At 46.8% G+C, this 11,548-nt stretch overlaps 1 non-coding gene across 1 annotated transcript; it reads left to right on the forward strand.

Moving 5' to 3' along the window:
• Nucleotides 1-4,749: 4,749 nt before the first annotated feature.
• Nucleotides 4,750-4,821, forward strand: Trnae-cuc. Its single transcript has one exon. It is a non-coding gene; the product is annotated as a tRNA-Glu (tRNA).
• Nucleotides 4,822-11,548: the final 6,727 nt, after the last annotated feature.

Below are 11,548 nucleotides of genomic sequence, written 5' to 3' on the forward strand. Positions count from 1 at the left end.
CTTTTTTTGTTGAGGAGAGATTGCTCACTAACCTCCCTTAGTTTTGCCTTCGATTTAGGACCCCAAATTCTTCACCAGCTTGATTGGGATACCATCTGTGCCTGTCGACGTGCCACTAGGACTCTTCGTTCCGCCTTTTCCCAATTCTCTTTGTCCAAAATCCGCGATGTCTCAAGCTGGACTGCTACTTCCTTCGCTTTTGTATCTTCCGCATGTACCCGTTCCCGAAATTTCTCCTCCATCACTGCTCCTATATCGTATCGCATCATCTCCCTCTAATTGACCTCCTGATGCGAGAGTATGAACCTCTGTCTTGCTTGCGTCGTTTCACCGAGTGAGTTCAAGTGCTCCCAAAACTTCTTGGCTGCGTTTCTATCTTTCTTACTTACATTACTCATCCATTCCTCACCCTTTCTCTGAATTTTCGCATTGATCAAACTGGATGCTTCTCGGCGACACGTTATAAAATTGTCCCATTTTCTTTTTACTTCCGTTTCGGACTCCCCAGTACGCTTGGAATACCTGTGTTCTCTAGAGTCTTCCTGACGTTTCTGTATCGCTTGCTTTACTTCTTTGTCCCCACCAGCTTTTTGGTCTATGTCCTCGCTTCCCCCTTTCGTTTACTCTGAACTTTGTCTAGTTCCAGAGCAAAAAGCCTAGTCAGGCTCTCATAGGTCCAATCTGTATACCGTTGCCCTGAACCCTGCTTCCTCTATTCTTTCAGCAACTATTTCCAACTCTTTGTCGCTGCAGAAAGTTTACTTTGAATTATGTTGTCTAGTTTCAGCATTTACTTCTCTGGCAAAATTCAGCTTAATACGTTTGTGATCACTACCAAGACTTTTGGAACCTTCTTCATCTATTTTCATTACTTGTAACTTACCATATATATTGTGAGACATGAGTACGTAATCTATAGTTGAATGTAGATCGCCAGTTTCCCACGTTATGTGCCCGTCACACCTTCGACTGGTATTACATAAAACTAAGTCATGTTTTCCCACCAGTTCTAGTAATATGCTTCCAGTTGAGTCCGTATACCCATCCAGACCCTCAATATAGGCATTCATGTCTCCCATAATAATTATTTCAGAGCTTTCCCCTAGTTCACTAATGTCTCTTGATATGCAATCAATCATTTTTGTGTTTTCCTCTTTAGCACCTGTCCCTGTCCATAAGTAAACCATTCAAGGACTGTTGATTCCCCAGCGACTTTTCCTTTCAGCCACAAATATTGGGCGCACTTCTTTCTGATCCTTTGAAAGTTCATATTCTTCTTAATAAATGCTCCAATTCCACCTCCCTTCCTTGTTCCCTCCATTCTGTTGCATTTTTCCCACACATAGTGAGGGTTGCAAGGTGGCTGCTCCATGTCTCTGAGATGTGTTTCCACAAACCCATACACCATAAAATTCTCGTTTCTCAGTTGGCGGCGAGTGCGCCAGCGCCCTCTACCCGACGGTCAGGCAACTACTGAAATGAAAAGGTCTATATGAAGTATTAAAGCAGTAAACGACGTTATAATTGTTGTAAAAAAGATAACCTAACGTTGCGAGACTCCAAAATGTGTCACTAAAGAAAACTGCGAAAATCGCAAGACCTACCTTCTGTCCCTTTCAACCCCCCCCCCCCCCCCTTCCAAAAAAAAAAAAATTAATTTAGAGATTTTTTTTTTGTATTTGCACATTTCCCACCAATATATATTTTTTCAAGAATATTTTGAGGACCCATAATTTTTTCTTGCACGATTTGAAATGAAATTACCCCTACATCAGGCTTGGTGGACATTAGATGAGAAGATACTTCTCATGCTAAGCTGACTAATTAACTAAAATATGTTAAGTAACTTTCTAATTATTGGTTTTAGGGGTACTCTCGGAATCGCAGTATTAATGGCAATTACTATTAGAGGTCAGACCAATTTCAATAATTTGCGAAAAAGCAATGGTTTGCAGGATATGAATCAAATTTCGCGTGTTTTTTTTTTTCCCGCCCGATTTCAAAAATGCGTTTAAAGAGAGCGTTGCAAGCCCTGGGCACAATAGGGAGTTTCTCTAAAGATAGTTTCCGCTGTCCCGCAACGTTCTGCGCAACCCGCTGCAAGATCCGGGACTCTGCAAGCGAGGCTGCGCAAGCGAAGTAGTGGAGTCTCCGTTCCGCAGAGCGTAGCGTAGGTGGGAAAACTAGGGAGTTTTCGTAGACCGCATTTCCCCCTCCGCAACGAAGAAGCCGCTACTGCGCCTGCGCGCCGATGGCTTTGGCTGTAGAGTTCCGGGTATCGTAGCCCGCTGCGGAGAGCGTTGCGGGACGGCGGAAACGATCAACGAAAACTCCCTACTCTCCACGAAAGCTCCCCAGTGACGCTTGACTTCTTCCATATGTCGTCACTGCCTGCCCATAATGACCGCAGTGTCCTGCCCACAATTACGCTTGGAAGAGTGACGTGTAGGTCACTCTTCCAAGCGTTATTGTTGACAGGGCTTCCGACGCTGGCTAAAAGCGCAATTTTTTTTTTTAAGTCGGGCGAAAAACACAAAAATTGACAAGTAAACACCTAAAAAAAAACACTACCTTTTTACAATTTTCTGTTTTTAACTGCGTCGTTATTGCCATTCCGACATGACCCCTAAAGCCCGTCTTTACAAAGTTAATTAACCTAATGTATTTAATTAGTCAACTTACCGCGATGATTATTCCCTTATCTCCTGCCCTTCGAGCTTGATAAATACAGGGTGATGAAGACAGAACTTCTCTTAATCAAAATTAGATACACTGTATGAATACGCCGCATTTCCCCAGCTATTTCGGGCAAGAACGATATCTCCAAAATACTCCCGAAAGAAACACTCTGGATATCGAAATGCTTCGCTGAATAGCTTAATACGGCTGGAGAAAAATTCCAAGCACATCGCGATTATAAGCCCCCCCCCCCCCCCCCCCCCCCCCCCCCCCCCCCCCCCCCCGCCGTGTGTCCGGGTGACTTGTTGTTCGCCGTTCTAACGCACATTCCAGCGTGCCGTCTTCACGAAACGGGATTAGTCAGCGCGTGTGCACCAGAATTATTGACGTCATCACAGCGAGATCGAGCGAAGGCACGGATTGGATGCGAGCGCCGCGTCATCGTTCGGCCGGGCCTCGTGCCCAATGAACGCGTCGAATGAGGCTCGGCATCGGGTCCAGTTACTGAGTTGGCGCCATCCGACCGTGATGGTTCGCTGGTCTTGATTATTCTAGGAAGTGTTGGTTTGGGGCTTCAAAAAACGAGCAAAGCACTTTTTTTTTTTTAAATATCTTTCTATGGTTTTCACAATTGCTCGATTTGATACTAAGTAGCGAGACCCTCATAGGATTCTTTCACAATAAACATTATTTCGGTCATTTAGAGCACGCGCCATACGCACAAACTCTAAAAAAGATTCGCCTGCCAGAGCAATCTATAAAACTTTTTTTATTATTATTTTTTTTTTTTAAAGGGGGGCTCCTGGCCGGTTTTATTTTCAGTGTTCGTGCGTATGGCGCGTGGTTTGTTCGCTGTCCGAAGCGACGAACATGCGCGTGCTAGGCTGAGGAGATCGCGCGCTGGGCTGAGGGCTTGTAAATACTGGAATGGTGTATAGACCATTGCGCGTCAGGTGTGGCCACTCCCAGTGGGCGCGAATAAATGTGCCCGGCCTGTTTGTATGCAAACGCATGGTCTATAATTCGTTATTTTTATTGACCTCTTCTAAGAGGGCTAGTTGGTCTGCGTTTATTTACTTCCCTGCGCTCTTTCCTTGTGAATTGTATTTGCGTACATTTATTTTTGCTTGTTGCGAGTCCTGCGGGTACTCTGCGTGCATTAATCGAAGGACATAAGGGGAAAAAAAAAAAGTATGGAAAGACGCTAAGAGGTTGCATGGTATGCAGCGGTGTAGTAGGGGCAGGGCTGCGCGCGGCTATCTCCGACATCGCCGGGCACGCATTTGCTGCGGGATCGCTCCAACCTTGTCCCCGTATCATTCGCCTTATTCACGGTCGGTGTTTTTCCGAGAACACGGAATGTACCAACGCTTCGCCGCATTACGGAGCTGGAGGGTCGTGAGCAAAAGACGACACATTTCACGAATAGAAAATAATTGCCGAAACATTTGGATCCGAACACTTCTACACAGAAAAGAAACGGAAACAGTGTCCCCCCCACGCACACACACACACACACACACGCAGGGAGTTTCGTCTTCCCACCTCCGCTAGGCTCTTTAGAACGAAGACGCCCTTACTGGCGCATGCGAGGCGCTTGCCTTGCTTGCAGAGTCCCGGATTTCGTAGCGGGTTGCGGGCGACCGTTGCAGGACAGCGGAAATCATCCACAAAAACTCCCCAGTATCTTCTCGTAGCGATTCGATCCTCTAGCTTATGTACCTGACTTTGCACTGTGCAAGAAATAGTGAGACGATTCTTTTTTATTATTTTTGACAGAGTTTCCGGTGTGTGAGCATGCAAGGGCGTAACTTAGTGGAGCATCCATTTCGAAACAGTTTCCTCAGCACTTGTGCTCGCGGGTGTGGTGAAAACGGCGCGCTCGCCCTTTCCATCGGGACCGCAGGTCATCACCAAACCCGAGCAGTCTGCTCACTGTCGAAGCTCGTCAACAATGAGGTTGGAGTGCGCGTAAATTATGAAGCGAAAAGCACGTATGCGTGGCTTTGACGGCCGCCCAGGGTTATTAAGCCCCTATGAGAAGACGTGAAGCTGCTCGGAGGAACGTCCTCCGGCATGGTCTAGTGGTTAGGATACCTGGCTCTCACCCAGGAGGCCCGGGTTCGATTCCCGGTGTCGGAACAATTTTTTTTTAATTATTATTATTATTATTATCTTTTTTTTTTCTTTTTTTTTTTTTTTTAACAGTGTCATGCGTGCGTTTGAGCTTCAGGCAGTGATTTCGGCGCGTGTCGCGAACACCTGCGTACAACCCCTCCTTCAAAACATCTTTGATCGTTTTTTTTTTGTTTTTTTTTTTACGTTTGTTTTAGGAATTCGGGAGCGCTCTTGTTCACTGGAAGTGGCAAGTGGACTTCGACGATGTACACCAGCCAAACCTCACACATTATCTAAAAGTTGTCTCTTTTTAGATATTAGCCGTCGCCTCGAGGTCTTCCTTTTTTGGTTTAGCTCGCACGATGTGATACCGCGGCGATGACCGGAATAATCTCCTGGGCGCCGTCCGCCGCGATTATCTCTCGCGGTCTCTCCCGCTGCCTGCCCCCCCCCCCCCTCCCCCCCTCCCTCCGAAGCCAGTGTCGGAAATTCGCCTCCCCCTAAACCAATGTCTGGGACCACTACTGGCGTGACGTAACAGAGTTGCGTTCCTCAAACTTTGCCTACAGCCGCCTACCCTGCTCGCACGTCGTACAAAAGACGGTTTGCACACAGTAGGGAGTTTTAGGGAACCTTGTTTGCACAACCGATACGGTATACGATGGGCCCTCCGGTACGCACTGCGCATGCGCGAGTCTTCTGCGATAGCGCCTGCGCAGTTCGTATGCCTGAGGGCCCATCGTATACCGTATCGGTTGTGCAAACAAGGTTCCCTAAAACTCCCTACTGTGTGCAAACCGTGTTTTTTCTATTTTTTTTATGGCGGTTTTGTCACATTGACCGTACAAAATCTCTGCAGACATGGTTCGAAGCATACTTTTTTTTTTTGTTTATTGATACTGTCAGCTTTTAATGGGGCTTTTTTAGAACTTAGGGCCGGTTGCACCAACGCCGCTTACCTTAACCCAAAGCGGCACTTTCCTAAGCCGGCTTAGCGCCCTAAACCGAGCTCAGGTAAGCACGGGTTTAAATTCCGATTGCACCAACGTTAAGCCGGCTTTACAGACGCGCCCTAGCTAAACGCTGGATTTGAGTAGGGAATCTAGGGCCAAACAGAGCGAACTAGGGAACGCTCAAAGGGACGAATACGATTGGCGGAGAGGAATCACGTGATGTAAAAAAGAAAAAAAAAGAAAAACTGCCGTAGTAGTTGTCGTCGGCGTCTGCTTTTCGCTGTATTTCTTCGGTGAGGAACAAATTAAAGGTCTCCAAATTCAATATTTTTTTTTTTCGTTTAACTTTCAATAACAGAAGTCAAAGCTAAAAAATAAACACGAATGCTCTTTACATCTGTGATTGTGGGTTTAATATTGGTTGATAACAGAATATTTTGACAGCGGTAGTAGTTTTCGTGCTCACATTTTGAAATGAAGGAGCCATCGGGGGCCCCAAATCTCACCGAACGCGAGGACACTCTACTCGCTACATCGCTGAAGACAAAACATCATCGATATAATTAGGCAGGTAAGATGACTACTAAAATCAAGTCAGGCCTGAGACCTATGAAGTTCAAAACAGTGACGAACTCGCCACGGCAGCTGCGAAAATGCCCGGAAACCGTCGAATAGAAGTCGTCGAGAGGTCAAGTCACAAGACCTCGCATCGACGGTACTCGTTACTATCAGCAAGGTGACAGAGCTGCACTGTACCGTCGTTGAACATCCGCTACAGCCTCAAACGGACTTCAGTTTCACGCTGTCGAGTTCAGAAAAGAAAACTCCCACTAGTACATCACATCGTGCCGATAAGAACGGTCGTCTCTTCGCATCATCTGCCCCAACCTGTCCCGATGCAGCAATGAGCCAATCTAGCATAGTAGTCGTTACGATTTGTCGTCGCCACGAATGAAAGATATAAAGCAATATATTCCTAAAAAATCGCGATCACCAAAAAAGTTACGGTTATGGAATGATACAGTTTTCTGAAGCCAAGATTCTACTCTCGAGATTAGGAAAATTCACTGAAGATTGTCTCAAAACTCAGAAAACGAATAAAATTGAATTTTCGTTGTTTTATTACTTAAAAGCGCCGGAATCTAATGCGAACGGCAGAGGTGTCTACAATCAGCTGATCGCCGAGATCATGTACTGCCACAATTCAACGCGCTGATCGAATTGAAGGATACGCGCTGCAAGTGTAAATGAACTTCCCCGTGAATTTCCGAACAGCTTGTGTGACCTGTGCTTTGTTAAAGCTGACTTCCCGCATTCTTCCCTCCCACATTTTTTTCTTTTTTCCTCATTCACCTCCTTTTCGATTGACCTATAGTCTGCTCAGCCTTGTCACTAGTGCGAGGCTATCGAAATGTCGGCTTTCGGGTACGGTTTGTCCATTTTGTGTTTTAACGTTTTCTGTGAAATACTTAAATACTTTCCGTGCCCCCCGGGTATCATTCATTTCGGTTAAATTTTCTTCGAATTTCACTGTACTAATGGCTTTTCTGCATTCAAAGGGCGACCAGATTATACCCTGTGAAGCTGCTGATTGATTTCACTTAATTATATATTTTATAATTTTTTTTCGTTAGTTTGTCGCAATCTTGAGATTATTGTGCTCACAAGGATACAGCGAGTAAGCTTCTTTTTAATAGAAATATACTATGGAAAATCAAGCTGAGTATTGTCGCCCTAGAGGTAATGAATATATATAATTTCGCGATCTACAAACAAGCATTGCCGGACATTTATGTCTCGAGCTTCGGCTTGTTTTCTATTAGACAATGAGGAGTCACGTCTTCATTATTACCGTGTGAAACCATCGAATGAAGAACGATATAAAGTGTTATTTTGGTTTTTGCATAATATTAACGTAAACGTACCGCAAAGGATATTTTATACAGCCAAGGCATTTTATAATAAATATGAAGAGCGTGTTTTGGGCTCTCCATGGACATAAAAAATATCGGTGTAACCCAAGTAGATCGCCAGTAATTAATTGTCAAAGTTCGTCAACAATTGACCGAGGAGGTGTTTTTGACATTTTTACAGAAAAAAAGCAAAAGGCTAAAATTATTTCATGGAATTGGAGCTTTTTAAATGTGTCGACAGAGTGCTTCAAAAAAGATAATATAATGTGGACTGAAAATCCATGGCGGGAGATCAAGCGAAACATCCGACCCACGACGGGTGTGAAAAACACTGCTTTTCGCCGCGGCCTCTTTAAAAATTCATAAGTCGAGAACAAAAAATCCGACGAACTTGTGGTTTGTGTCGACTGCGGTTTTAGAAACGGCGCCATAACATATGTTTTTTTCATCGAAATTAAAAATTCGACCCTTTTTGCCTACACGATTTGAGATGAAACCACCCTATATATATATATATATATATCGCAGTGATTTCTTCCCTGATACTTACATCGAAATAGATTCACGTGACGTTTTTTGTTTTGTTTTATTTAGATGTGCGGAATTTAGACGATGGAACCTTTTCAATGGTCAGTTCGGGATGCTATCTCATCCAGTCGTAACCTCCCTCTCGGTTTTTTATATACTCCGGTTAACAATAACTTGACGAACTCTGGCGGCTGCAGCCCCTGCGGCCCAATAAGAGCTCTGGAGCAAGGCACGTGACAACACCCCATGGTTCAGGCCACGGAATCCTCATTACCGCCAGCAACAGCGCCCCCCGCGACAAAAAAGTAGTCTGGGCTTCTTTTTTTTTTCTTTTAACGGCAATTGAACTATAGTTCAATTGCCGATTTCTTTCTTCTTGTAGCGCCATGGCCGTTGGCGATCGAACACTTCCGCTCAAAAATCGCACTGGGCCCTTGACATCAGCACCCACCACAGATTCGTGGGTAAATTGAGCCTATGATTGTCTCTCGTGAAATTTTTCCAAAGAGCTCTCTACTCTAGCGGATAGCAATGTTGTGGCGGTGGACGTTCATCCGAAGTTGGTTTCGCAGCGGACGACCCGTTGGCCAACAGACAACAGCCGGTTTTTCCGGGCCTCGCATTCGGCGCAGTGACACACACGCTCCCGTGCCATGTGTCACGTGCCTCGCTTCGACACTCGTATTGGGTCGCAGCGGCCGTAGCCTCCACAGTTGGCCGGTTGTCTCAATAGAGAGTTGACGAACACGAGGAATTCGCGCACCTTGTTTGACAACTGTTGTCTAATCGAGCATGCACGTTATAACTACCAAGTATTTCAGTTCACCACGTTTTTGAAGAGCGCCGTATATCATACCTATCCGCTGGAGCTTCCTGCTTATTTTGTTACCTTTCCAGTTTTCCGATGGGCAGGCACGTGGCAGTGGCTTTTGTGACTTTGAACAAGGGATGTGCGTATCACTCCGAAGCCAAATGTATCCGGTTTTTCATTTTCTGTGGTTGTTAAACTTTGCTTCATGGCAAATATATAGGGAATGCGTGTTTTATCATAATACTGAAAAAAAAAAAAAAAAGTTGCGTGTTGCCTTTGCACGTGCGTTGACATGCAGTGCGTTGCGAACGTACTGGAAATCGTCGCGGTCTGTAGTCGAATAGCAAATAATTATAACCATTCGTTTGTATTTTCATTCTTCCCGTCGATGCCGTATTCCATCTGTTCGAATTTGCAGTCTACGTGACTTTCTGCCTCAGACTATATAGTATAACGTTATCGCTGTCTCGTATACGTAGTTCTCACGGACGTCACAGCAGGGGCTTATGGGATACGTCAGCGCCATTGCCAGGTGCTAACATAGTTTCGGGATCGGCGCCGGCAACTTTGGCCGCTGCTGCGTTAGCGGCGTTTGCGGTGCACACTGTACGTGTCTTTCTTCTGGCGTGCGGTCGCAGTGGTGCAGTCATGCCGGTGTTCGGCTGCCGATGCAGAAGCGAGTCCTCTGCTCAGCAGAGTAACACAGAGCCAAATGTTGGGCTGCACCGTTTGCCAAAGGTGATAACGCGACAGTGTGAGTGTACAAAGCTGCTGTACCAGAAACGCCGAAGCCTCTGGCTTCCTCGGATACATCAAAAGTGTCCGTGTCTGCGGTCATCACTTCATTACCGGTAAGAAATACGTTGCTCTCTACTGTACGTCGATTGCATGGATGCTTCTGGTCGCATCCTGTGCGCATCCTGTGCGCATTGCCATAGCGGCCGAGGCAGTGTTTATTTGGTGTCTGATATACTGTCACGCTGCAGGGATGTGCTTTTACCTTTCTCGCAGCGTTTCTGTAATTGTGTAACGTTTGTAGAACACTTGTGTCGATGGTGTTGCGGCGGCGGCGGCTAATGCGGCAAGTACGGGCACATATCTTCGTTTGCAGGCAACCATTGGCTCTCATAAAGACGCTTGTTTTATTGCCTGCCAACTCGCCTCGCTCAGCACGACGATACGCTTTGATGGGAGACACATCACTGTTGGGCTCTTCACCCATCCACTCGTGAAATAGTTCAACGTGAAATAGGACAACGACAAAATAAATAGAGGAGACTTAAAAAAAAAAGAAATTAAACCAAGAAAAAATAAAATAGCATTGCTCATCTTCCCGCACCACAAAGGTGCGTATAGTTCGCCGACAAAGCCAGGTAGTTAATTGTGTCCACGTGCGTCTTAGCTGGCTGCACGTTCGCATCTGGAGTGGTGTCCGCGCCGACGCATAGTGGGTACGGATCGACGCCGTCACACATCTTCACTTTAGACCTTGCGGGCATCTTCTAGCTCCGATTCCCTCAGACCCTGTCTCCGGATGAATATGAAACTTCAATACTTCGCTCTCGGCAAAAGGGTTTATTCACTCACTCATTGCTTGGGGGGTTTCGGGATCGGGGGACGGTCAACAGCGAGGCCGGGGAAAAGTCGGCTGCCCAAGCAGCTTCTCCAAGTCCCAGCGGTGGTCGTCCACACCGCGTCATGGGGACGTCGTCGTCCAGGGTCGCTGTCCGGTCCGTTTGTCGAGTCCGCCACTCGACGTAGTGCCCGCACTTTCCCCGCGCCTCCGTCCGTCTCCCGCCAAATCCCGCGCCAGCGTCTTCGTCTCCTTGTCACCGCTGCACCATCCTTCGTGTCCCGCCTTTCGAGAGAGCTGCCGTCCAAGAGCGGGCCTTCTTTTGTCCGGCTTCCCCTTTTCAAGCCTTGGGTCCTTTCTTCTGGGAAGCCAGTCCCGTGACGTCAGACGGCTTAGGGGAGTGGTCCAGCCGGACCTTGTGCTGCGCGAGGCCATGGCCGGTCCCCCGAGGCATGACGCATGTCGGAGGCATCGAGTGCGAGTTCCCGGAAATTGGGGTCCGGAGGTTCGACGAGTAGCGTGGAGACAAACGAAGCTAGCTTTGGGTCTACCCACTAATCCTTCCAACCAGAGCTCGGCGTTCTGACTTCTCTCCCTCGGTTTCTCAGCGCATAGTTGTAGGAACCCGTTGAATCCTAGCGCCTTTCAATCGGTAATTAAAGCAATTTAGTTTTTTTTTTCTCTCCCATCTATGAGTACGTCAGCATTCAAATTGGCGGCAGCTTCGACTTTATGGCGCTCATGATGTTGCCGCGAATATTCTGAGAAGGGCGGCTCTCCATAACTCATGCCGTTATAGCCACGATAATTTATCCGTTCCTGTGGCGATCGCTGCGCGTTTATTGCTTCGCGGTTTATGTATCCGCCTCCCCTCTGCAACGCCTGTAGTCCTGTTGCTCTCAGCCAGGGGGCGCGAGGGCGTTCGTAAGACTTTCGTAAGACTGAAGCGTAAGAGGCAACCATGTAATGCCCG

The sequence above is a fragment of the Ixodes scapularis genome, unplaced genomic scaffold (genome assembly GCF_016920785.2).
Source record: "Ixodes scapularis isolate PalLabHiFi unplaced genomic scaffold, ASM1692078v2 PGA_scaffold0__279_contigs__length_252992795, whole genome shotgun sequence".
NCBI classification, from domain to species: Eukaryota; Metazoa; Arthropoda; class Arachnida; order Ixodida; family Ixodidae; genus Ixodes; species Ixodes scapularis.